General features: G+C 41.1%; 1 long non-coding RNA gene across 1 annotated transcript; it reads right to left on the reverse strand.

Moving 5' to 3' along the window:
- Positions 1–7,641: 7,641 nt before the first annotated feature.
- LOC129347457 (uncharacterized) lies at positions 7,642–10,309 on the reverse strand. Its single transcript, XR_008599571.1, has 2 exons — positions 10,170–10,309; positions 7,642–8,562 (listed from the first exon to the last, which is right to left on the reverse strand). It is a non-coding gene; the product is annotated as an uncharacterized LOC129347457 (long non-coding RNA).
- Between the last annotated feature and the right edge of the window lie 249 nt (positions 10,310–10,558).

Raw genomic sequence — 10,558 nt, forward strand, 5'->3', positions numbered from 1 at the left:
ACATTCAGAACCAAAAAGTCAGTTTTTCATGAGCTCAGAAAAGCAGTCACGCTCTCATCTTTGTGACAATAGATCTCCAACTAATCCGAGAGGGTTATTAAATAGTTTATTTAGCTTAAGAAATGAGACATTGCGATAAACTGAAGGATTAAGTGTTCCTTTGTGGGTTGAGAAGTTCACCAAATTTGGAGACATTTGGTTTTGACTGGAACATTTGGTTTGGACAGGAAGAGTATGATAAACTGAAATCTGAAGAGTAAATTGAAACTAAAGCTGTCAGACAAATGTAGTACAATATAAGTATAAAGTTGTATAAAATGGACATGCTCAAGTAAAACACAAGTATCTTGAAATTGCACTACTACCACTGGCTTGTTCCGGCATTCACACGAGTGCTTGACCACCCGTTGGACTCTGCACTTGCCTGCTGCATGCCACCTCTTCACACTAAAGTAAGGATTAGACGGTTTGGAAATAAGAGATGATTGATGGAGAAGAAAGAAAAAAAACAAACCCCCCAGAGAAACGTAGAGAGGAAACATGAACCTGTGTCAGGGTCAGCCAGACATCATGGAATGTTCATGCTCCAGTAGAGATTCAATAATGTTTATCTGAGTGCTTTTTAATTTTACATGAGAGACAGGAACTCTTTTAGTCACACAGGGACTCTTTCTCCTATACCTTTTAACTGTGGAATGTGGTGGCAATTCAAACTTCACTGCCAAGAAAAATGAAAGATCTTACGGAAGAAAGCAATACGGGAGAATTTCACTTCGATTCAAACTTTCAACCTCTGTCACATCTGTGTTTTTATATGAGAGAAACATTTATTCTAAGAAAGCACATGCTGTAAAGAATTGAGATAATTTCCTCTTTTTAAAAAAAAAAAAAAAAAAGATTTTGTTGTGTCCCTCACATAATTAATTTAAGTTATGATTCGCAAAGTACAAAATTAGAAATAAATTCACATTTTGTCCAAAGTAAATACACTGTATCAGGGTCAATATTAATTCAAGCTGCATAACCAGAAAGACATTATACACATACCTCTTACATGTTTTTTTTTTTTTTTTATTCCTCAGAGTTACTGGAAAATGTTGTAACTGCCACGGTTTTATTGCTGTATTATATTTGTATGATTGTGTACCATCAATCACACGGTTTACACTTCATGTATTTTGCAACATTATTATGGCGTCCAGTCAAACACCACTTCAGACTGAATGAATACCTCCTCTTTGTCTTGTTTTACTTTTTTTTCCTGCCCACTTTTCCTCATCCCTTTGGCTCTTACTCTCATCTCTTCTTCTTCATTGCAACTTTGTTCTTATTATGTTCCCATGTCATAATGGATTTTGACATTTTCCAGGATTCACACTTAAAGGAATCTGTAAATACTGTATGTGTTTTATAAGTTACTTTGCCAACCTGCAGTTTTTAAAAATCTTTTAATTACTGAAGAGTTGGTGACAATGAGAAGAGACAGCCTTGGTATTAACAGTTTCATTTGCCAGTGTCTGGTGTGAACAGTGATTGAAAGTACTTTTACTCAACTATTATACTTGAGTACAATTCTGAGGCACTTGTGTTTGTTTATAAAGTCTGACTGATACTGGATTTTTGGGGCCGATACAGCTTTTAAGAGAGTAAAATATTCTGTTATTTAAATATGTGATCCATTATTATTATTATTGTTATATATTCAAATATATGTCAGCGTATTGGTGAGACAGAAAAATGATTGGGTCTTATTATAGGGTGCTTATAACTTTCCAGGAATGCATTTCACAAATTAATGAGCAACTCATGTTGAAAACACCACTTGACTCCATGTGTGTTATACTCTGCTGCATGTGCTGCAGACAGTGCTGAGAGTAAAGCATGGAGTCTGTTGGACAAACTGCATGTTGCAACAATTTCTAGATAACCACTTTTTTTCTGCACTGTGTTCTGGATTTTAACAAACAGCAAGTGAGCAGTGAGTAACAATGATCATCTTGTTTGACCAATAAGGTTTCTTCTGACTGGAGGTGACATGAACAAGTGACAAGGGACCGTAAGACTTTGTGTTGGAGATGTTAATGATGAATTTTAACTATCTTATGTTGTTTTGAATACATTTTTACTAAGAATGCTGTGTTCTCAGAAATCAGTCTTGAGTACAAGATTAAGTTTGTGATTTAACAGACTTGTAAAATACAACACATCATTAAAGATTTAACCAGGGGTTTCTGACCTTTTTGACATCTGATATTTTTAGAAAAGAAGCCAGGGTCACACTTCAGATGTCTATGAGTTGTGAGCAGCTCCATTAAACAGTGATTCTTCCCTCTATACTTCTCACATGGCTTCATTTTAATTAGTGTTCAAGTTATCCAATATGTCACCAAAAATCAAAGATTAGAGTAAGAAGTCAAAGAAAATCAAATCATATTTGTGTATCAGAACTTTGTTGTTTCTCATTGTTTCTCAGACCTCACAACCTCTCAGATTTATTTGCTGTCTATGTATATAGAACTGTATATAAAGTAGTTCAGCTCTGCAGCAGCTACAACAGTAACATGCTGTGGACACACTGATGCTTAGCTAATATTTATTTAATGATGCCAGATATAATAATATATCTGTCAGAAGTGCCTAAGTAGTTTTACTTTAACACTTTTAGTGCAAATACTTATGTACTTTTACTGAGGTAGGCTTTTAATACAGGACATTTACTTTTAATGGAGCATTTATACAGTGCTGTATAGGCATTTTTACTTATGGTAAAAGATCTGAATCCTTCTTCCACTACTGCAAGTCAAGGATCCCATTTGACAGCGACAGAGAGAACGGCCTTTAACTATGGCTTTAACATAGTAGTTTATTTAACTGCTTATCCGTGGAGCATTCCCGTTTGATCATACGGATTGCATGTATTTTTAAAATGGCATGTGCACCTGATAGCAACCAAAGAAATTAAAGTAGACTATTTTATGACCAACATATACCGTCATCTTTAGGAAGCTCTCCTTCTCCAGTTTGGTTCATTTGCAATATGAGACCCTACCCTAAAGGGGGCAGTGTGGTCAAGCATGTGACAACACTGCAACGTCACAACACAAAAACCTCAGCAACCTGCCTGGGAAATGAGTGACAGAGATGGAAACAAAGATAAATAAACACCCAAGAGAAAAGACATTTTTGCGTGTCAGACAACAGAGAGGCACGGGACGAAACAGAAATACTCTTGATGTGTTGGGACAAATGGAGACAGTTGGAGTCTTCTGTACAGGAAGCTCTCCATTTATTCCACCCAACATGCTTGCAAAAGGGGGGAGGGAAAAGAGCGGCTTACTACCATAAGAAAGCAGCTGCTTTTATTGAAACCTGTTATTGGCGTGCCAAGATTACACTGAACAACAACAACCCTCCTCCCTGGAAGCCAATAAAATGCCGACAACAAACACTTGGCTTGCCTACAGCGCTGTTAGAAGCCACAGAGGTTGGCCTTAATGATACTTGGTAACTATTACAGACTATTAAACAAAATGAATAAAAGAGGAAAAGAACCAGAGAGAGCATCAAGAGGGGGGAGAGGAGCAAACGGTGATTCGTTCAGAAGTTGTTTCCAGACATAATGTAGGTAGCTGACTCATTGTTGGGCAACCTCAAAGAGATGTGCTGCCATGAGGTATGTAGACTGTGGGAGCTGGTTTAGTTGCTGAACGAGAGAGGACTGATAAAAAGATAAAATAGAACGAGCTTCGCCTGATATACTGTTGCATCCATCAGCAGCAGGAACTACAGACCTGAGAGCTCTTGTATATGCTTGAATAGTCGGGGAATGGCAAAGGCCTTTCGGTGAATTTCCCTCAAACGTCTAATGTCAGTATTCAAGCGATCTCATCACACCTGAGTAACTCTGATGCAGATGTGATCCGGTCCACCTCTCCTGCTTCTATATGTGTGTATGTGTATCCAAATAGCTGGTAATCCCATTGTCTCTATGTATGTATTCAACTGAAAGCATTTTGTGACCTCTGGGGGACATGAGAGGTCATCCACACTAATAGAAATCTGCAGCCATGAGCCAAAATGAGGCATCTAAAGTCGCAAAAAACACGCAGCAAATGGTACAAAAAAAAGGTTATATTTGTGCCTGAGCAGTTGACTACTATTCTTTTTGCAAGAAAAGTTTGGACAAGAATTGAAGTCTTCTCCTTTTTGTGCTACACTGGTGTTCCCTAAGTCCTCCAGTTCGCCCTCTAATTCCCAACCTATTCTTTCCATCTCAGGAAAGTCGTGAAGAAACACAGAGCTACCAGCTAACGCCTGCAGCCCCAAGAAAGCCCTTGTCATCTTTCATCCTACACCTCTGAATTGCCTTCATTTTCTTGGGGCCCATAAATTGGCTCTTATTGTCCCATAAATGGCTCCTTTTGGGGTGGGATTTATAGTGAGGGGTGGCAATCGGGTGTGCGGAGGGGGGTGGGTGGGTATAAAATCCACCTTTTGATGTCCCCTCTGCTTAACAGGCAGAGCAGACACGCCTGCCCATATGCTGCACCGAGCCTTTGCCACACACTGCTAGCGTGCGACTCGCTCACACACAGGCACATTAAAAGATATTAAACTGCATTTCTGCTTTCATTCAGAGTCATGAGAAGCAACAGCCGAGCAGGGTGGTTCACGTTAAGCTGTGCCACTTCCTTTAGCTGTAATTAAAGCCGCCCATGCAGGGGGTCTCTAAAAGTCTTGTTTTGCTACACCCCTGATCCTGACCTTTTAAAAGGAGAGGGTGAGGAGCCTTTTTTTGCAGCACTGTGGAACATGCTGGAATAATATGGCCTGTTTATTTCTGGATGGCGATCTCATTTTCTCTAGTTTTAACAATAAACAGCAACCAAACAGTTGACAGGTTGTGACAGTCAAGTCAAACAAACACTGTTGAATCAGACAATTAATCCAGATGTCATAAAATGTCAGTGAAAATAGTAGTGTTGTTGCAAAGTGGTTGGTTACTAATGGTAAATTTATCTCCACTACCAATGAGTGCAAAGAATATTGATACACTGAGTTTTCTGAAAATTTGACAGCGTCCATGAATTATCCATCAGCTGACTGCAACGAAGCGATAGATGATGAGTGAGTCATTTTTTTTTTTTCTGTATTTTTGGGTCTAGATGATTAAAAAAAGTTTTGGAGTTGGTTCAGTATTAAACAGCTAAAATCATTTAAGGAGTATTTAACTACTTCAAAGTTAAACGGCTCGTTTTTTCTGTTATCCTCTCATACATTCGTCTGCAGCAAGTGTCTCTATACATGGAACTACTTTTTTTATTTGGAAAAAGCGCTTTGCTGTAGGAACTCTTCCCCTATTTGAATGGAAGTAGCTGTCTCAGTTAAAGTGGGCACTACATGCACAACTAGCCCAAACTTGTCGCCCAGAAGCCATCTGTGTGAGCTTCGCAATACACGCAAACGCATTCCATCATTTGTTTTGTAATCTTTTACATCAAAAAATGGACTTTAGATTAAGATCTTTTTTACTACAACTGGCCTGTGAGATTTCAGAGCGAGACTTCTTAAGGGAGAGTTCTACTACGTGTTAGACACGCATTTATCTCTGTAGGATTTCTATCCATACTATTGCTAGACACCTAAATCAATCTGAGCCTGTCACTGGCAAAAAAAAAAATCACTTTTACATAGACAAAAGCCCTGTGAGATTACACTATAGCTATTTTGAGACTGCTGGTTGTAGTGTTCTTGCTCAGTGTTGGGCAGAGTCCAAACATTTAGGCTACCAAAAAGTTGGGAAAATAGGAACTAGGCTTAAAAAAATGTAATTGTCATTTAGTGTTGCACCTCCTACTTGGGCACTGCAGTTAAGAATGGATCACAGGTCATCTACAGAAAATCTATCACCTCTTACAAGCAATGAACTTCTTTTTATTTTCTTTGTTACTTAGTGTCTTGGCTTTTATTTTTGCTGTGTTTTGAAGGCAAAAACATGGTCAAGACAGCGGTCATTACTGTGATGCAATATAATGCTCCTACCCCAACATGCCCCAATTCCAATATCCATATTCACAGATTCTAAGGTGTGTTCCTGCTAAGTGCATGTGGGTGTTTTATTGACACAGGTATGTTGAATTCTATATGCACACTTTCCATAAGTCCACATATCTGCAGACTTTACCTAACTGAGCGCAGATCATTGCATTGTGATGATAAACAGGGAGTTACCAGGAGAAGCCTAGAAGTGTTAAAAAAGAGCAAAGAAACAAGCACAGAAGGCGCAACCAACACCAACATTACAAGAAAAAATAAGTTTACATGTAAGTATAAACACATAGCTCACTGGTGATTCATAGTCAGAACTGTGCGTAGTTGTTTGTCCTATGATGGCATGATGATAAATTCCAAATATGCTTTCCCTTAAGTGTCTTGGCCATGAAGGAAGTAAAATATGTAAAATAAAAAGCCCCAAATCCACAATAGTACGAAACATGTTTTGGCGTCGTCGAGGTAACGTGATAGGTGTTGTGCAAAGTTATGTCCCATTGTAATTCAGACCATTTCCAGGACTTGCAGCCTCACATTAAATCACTTACCAGGTGACGCCAGTTAAGTCCCTAAGGGTTTAATGTCTAGGGTGGAGGCAGAGATTAGGCCATCATTCATGTATACTGACGCTGATGGTAAATACAGAGCAGCTGAGTGGATCAGGTCTTGGGAAACTCAGCAGTGACGTCTGGTGGGCAGGTGTGGAATGACAGGGGAGGTTAGTGCAGCGCCTACAAGAAGTATTTGTTGTGGAGGTTTCAACTTATCATTAGACACCATACGGTCAGGGTCGTTGTTTCTTGGTTTCCCTTTAATGTGCAAAAGATATTTTTTCTGCAGCAGAAGAGACGGTCAGTATGACATACAGGATATCAGAGCGGGAGTCTGCCCAGTGAGGCAGGCTGACAAAACTTATAGCTTCACTTGAAAAGAAACTTAATTGCATGACCTTGAGTACTTTTCCACCCAAAAACAAGTCTCAGTACTTCTCCACTTTTATCATGTGACACAGCAATGCTACTCTGTTATCTCTAATACAATTAATTTCCACTACAGTATTGTTAGCTTTTTTTTAGATAATTAATTGAAAGTACGAAATTTGTTTTCACTTTGACATTATGTTTTGGGTTTTTTGTGTAAATTCTTGTCCAGAAGGACATATTAAATTAACCATGATGCAATTTAGAAAAGCAGTAAAAGGGGAAAACTTCCAAGAGGAGTGAATAATTTTTATAGGTACTGTATGTAAAAAAGAAATTGCTGTTGCTCTGACATTATTCAGTGTCAAAAACAATGACTTTATCACTGCTCCTTTACTGTGTTTATTAATGTTTGCGTCCCTCACTTTTCTTTAAACCCCTTTATCTTTACGCCATTGTTCAATGATCGTCTCATTCACAATCGCCTCTCGTTCTGCCTTTTCAGTCTTTTTTTTCTGCCTCTCTGTTCCATTTGTGCCCACTTCTTTCTGTCTTTCTTCCCTTCGGAGGCAGATGAGCCAGGTGATAGCGACACAGCCTGGTGTATGCCAGTTACCACGGCGATGACAGCTGGCAGCCCAGGTGCACAGGCAGCTGGGAAGGTTTGGAATGTGTGTGTGTGTGTGTGTGTGTGTGTGTGTGGGAGAGAGAGAGAGAGAGAAAGATGTCTGTGACACTGGTATCTGTGTGTGTTCATACTTCTTTATGACAGAGACTGAAGGCAAAAGGGATGTGGGTGCTGGGGAGAGAACAGGTGTGTCAGCCATGGAGGGAGCGTGGGAGAAGGTGGGGAGGCAAACTGACTTTTGACCCCTTGCGTCGTCCAGGCAGTTTCCAATATCCAGTGACTCAGATGTGTTTCGACGTCCGCTCACCGTCTTGACGTTTGTCCGTCACTCAGCGCTCACGACTGTGTCTCAGTTAGCATAATTGAGTCAAGACATGAAATCATAGCAGGAAACGCGCAGCTAGTTAGAACTCAGATGACATCAGCTTGTTAAATTGGAGCCTGTCAAATAAAACAAGGTTATGAGATGAACTAGAAAGATAATGAGTGAAATCCTGACAATTCCCACACTGTTAGAAGTTTTTTTTCTCTTTGCTATTTCATTGATGGTTCAAGCCCTATTGAGTCATCACAGCAAAGCACATTCCTCCTCGGTGCACCTGTGAGACAGGTACAGATGCTACAACTCCAGCGCTGCCGTCTCTTCAAACAGCCTCTTTCTTTTTCTTGCCTTTCTTTTCCTCTCTTTCGCGCCCTCCGTCTCTTCTGGGAACATTCCAGGCTGCTCCACTCCTGCACCTTCTCCTCCTCCTCCCCTCTGAGCCCTGCTGCCTCTCTGAGAGCGGGAGGCCACGGTGCCATCACTCACCACCTGGTGATAACCGGCACAAAGGGGGCCTTGGTGGCCCCGGCTGCAGCCGCTCGACGTGCACCGCCGCTGGGGAGAGAGTGGAGGAAAGTCCCCCACCTCGGCCGAGTCCCTCCAGTCCTCCGCCGTCCCCACCTCCCCAGACGATGAAAACTCTGTCAGTGTGGATTAGGAAAGAACGGTGTGTGTCAGTGGAGGGAATAACTGTGATAAAAGCTGTGCCGCCGCACCTCTGTATGTCCATCCCTCTTTCAACTTGCTCACTATTTGTCACTTTATACCAATTTTGGGATTCCGAACCTTTTCATGCTGTTGTCACTTTGCCAATCTGTTGTTAAGCTTTGATATTTTCTTTTTTCATGTGGAGGTTTAATGGGCCCCAATTTAGCCTTGCTAGTGCATTTTGATGATCAAAGGCGAGCTTTTTATGATATACCTGAGTAAGTCTTTGAATTTCTCAGACAGTAAAGTTAATTTTCACAGGTATTCCACACACACACTTGGCAGTAAAACAGCATTCCCATGGTGAAAAAAAAACACAACCTTACGGACTTGCAGTGTGTGGTCTCAGCTATCTGTGTGACTTGCGTTTTCTTATTTAAAATACGAATGTGCTAATCTAAACCTGCAGAAAGTTGAGGGGCTCTAGACTCAGTTTGAACAGTGGGGTGATGGTGGGGAACGAAGGGAGCCTGGCGTTAGGAGGGCAGAGCACTGAGGGATTCTGGGATAGGATGGGGGGCATTAAGGTGGTGGTGGGGTTTATTCTCAGGCTGGCACAGCAACGGTCTCGCTTCATGGTGAGAGAAAATGGGCGCCGAAGTAGGGGTGGGAGGGTGCAGGCTCTGAAATTGATTTCATGCCGGAGTCAGACACAGCCCCAAGGAAGGAATAATATGTGTGTGTGTGTGTTTGTCTGTGAGTGTGTGAGGAAGAGAAGCAGAGTAAGTGTAAGTTCTGAGGGACACACAATGGCAGAAAGAGAGAGGGAGACACAGAAAAAGAGAGGGGCCGACCTGCATCAAAGATACTGGATCTGCTTCAGAAAAAGCATGTTGTTATTTTGCTGTTGACATCGGCAGCGAGCAGCGCCACAAATAGTGGGGGTTTGTTGTTTACCGATTCTTTTAGTTCCATAAATTACCAAACTGCATCCATTGAGCTATGCTTTCAACCATTATACTCCTCCATTGTGTTGGTTAGCATCAAACAGATCCAAAACGGGGATTTTTTCGTGGGAGTACCAGTCACACACAGATCAGAAATGTGCCAGCATCCTGCAGCATTTGCAAATGATAATCACTCACAAAAACTTACCTCTACCGGACTCACAAGCATGGCATCTCTTTTGATGAATTAGAATTAACACGAGCAGAAATGTCAGCTTGAAAACTATGCTAGAAATTCTATATTTCCAAAAACACTGACAAATTTGACCAAAATTGCAGTCAAATAAGGTTGAGTTAAATTCAAAACACATTTTGTGGATAAAACCAGACAGGACAGTAACAATATTACACAACAACAGTCAGTACGCATTATCACTGATCTCCACACACTGTAAAATAGCAGGACCTTGAGAAACGGATTCAAAAATTGGGGATATGTGCCATTTAACAGTCAATTGAAATTCAGTCTGTTTCCTCTTCCTTGCCTCTCCCACACAAACATTCATGCGCACAATTACTCAGTCAGAATCCATCTCTTTAAAGTATTCTCACACATGCATGCATGTGCACGGCCACGCTCACAGAGTGCATACCTTTGAAGAGTGTTTTGAATCGGTCTGCTCCACAGACCACAGACCTGCACTGATGCCTTTATCCGCACTCATTACATCTATCATGCCCTCAACTGCTTTTTTCCCCCTCCGCCCTCCTCTTTCTCTTCCTCCAAGGAGTTTTGTCCAGTGTTTGTCGTCCTGCTCTCACTTTTCCCTGCCCTCTTACTTTTAGTTCATCTTCCCCTTGATCTCTCCTTCCTTCCCTCCCTATAGCCTCTCTCCATTTTCTCTCTTTCCTCTCTCCTTCCCCCTCTTCTTGGCATCGGCGGCAGCATCTCTTTTAAGGCACATGTCAAGGGAACTGTCTGCCGCTTTCAAAGGCCTTTGTGTCCGGCCTTTCTTCCCCTTAATTTGGTTTCCCCAAAACA

The sequence above is a fragment of the Amphiprion ocellaris genome, chromosome 18 (assembly GCF_022539595.1).
Source record: "Amphiprion ocellaris isolate individual 3 ecotype Okinawa chromosome 18, ASM2253959v1, whole genome shotgun sequence".
NCBI classification, from domain to species: Eukaryota; Metazoa; Chordata; class Actinopteri; family Pomacentridae; genus Amphiprion; species Amphiprion ocellaris.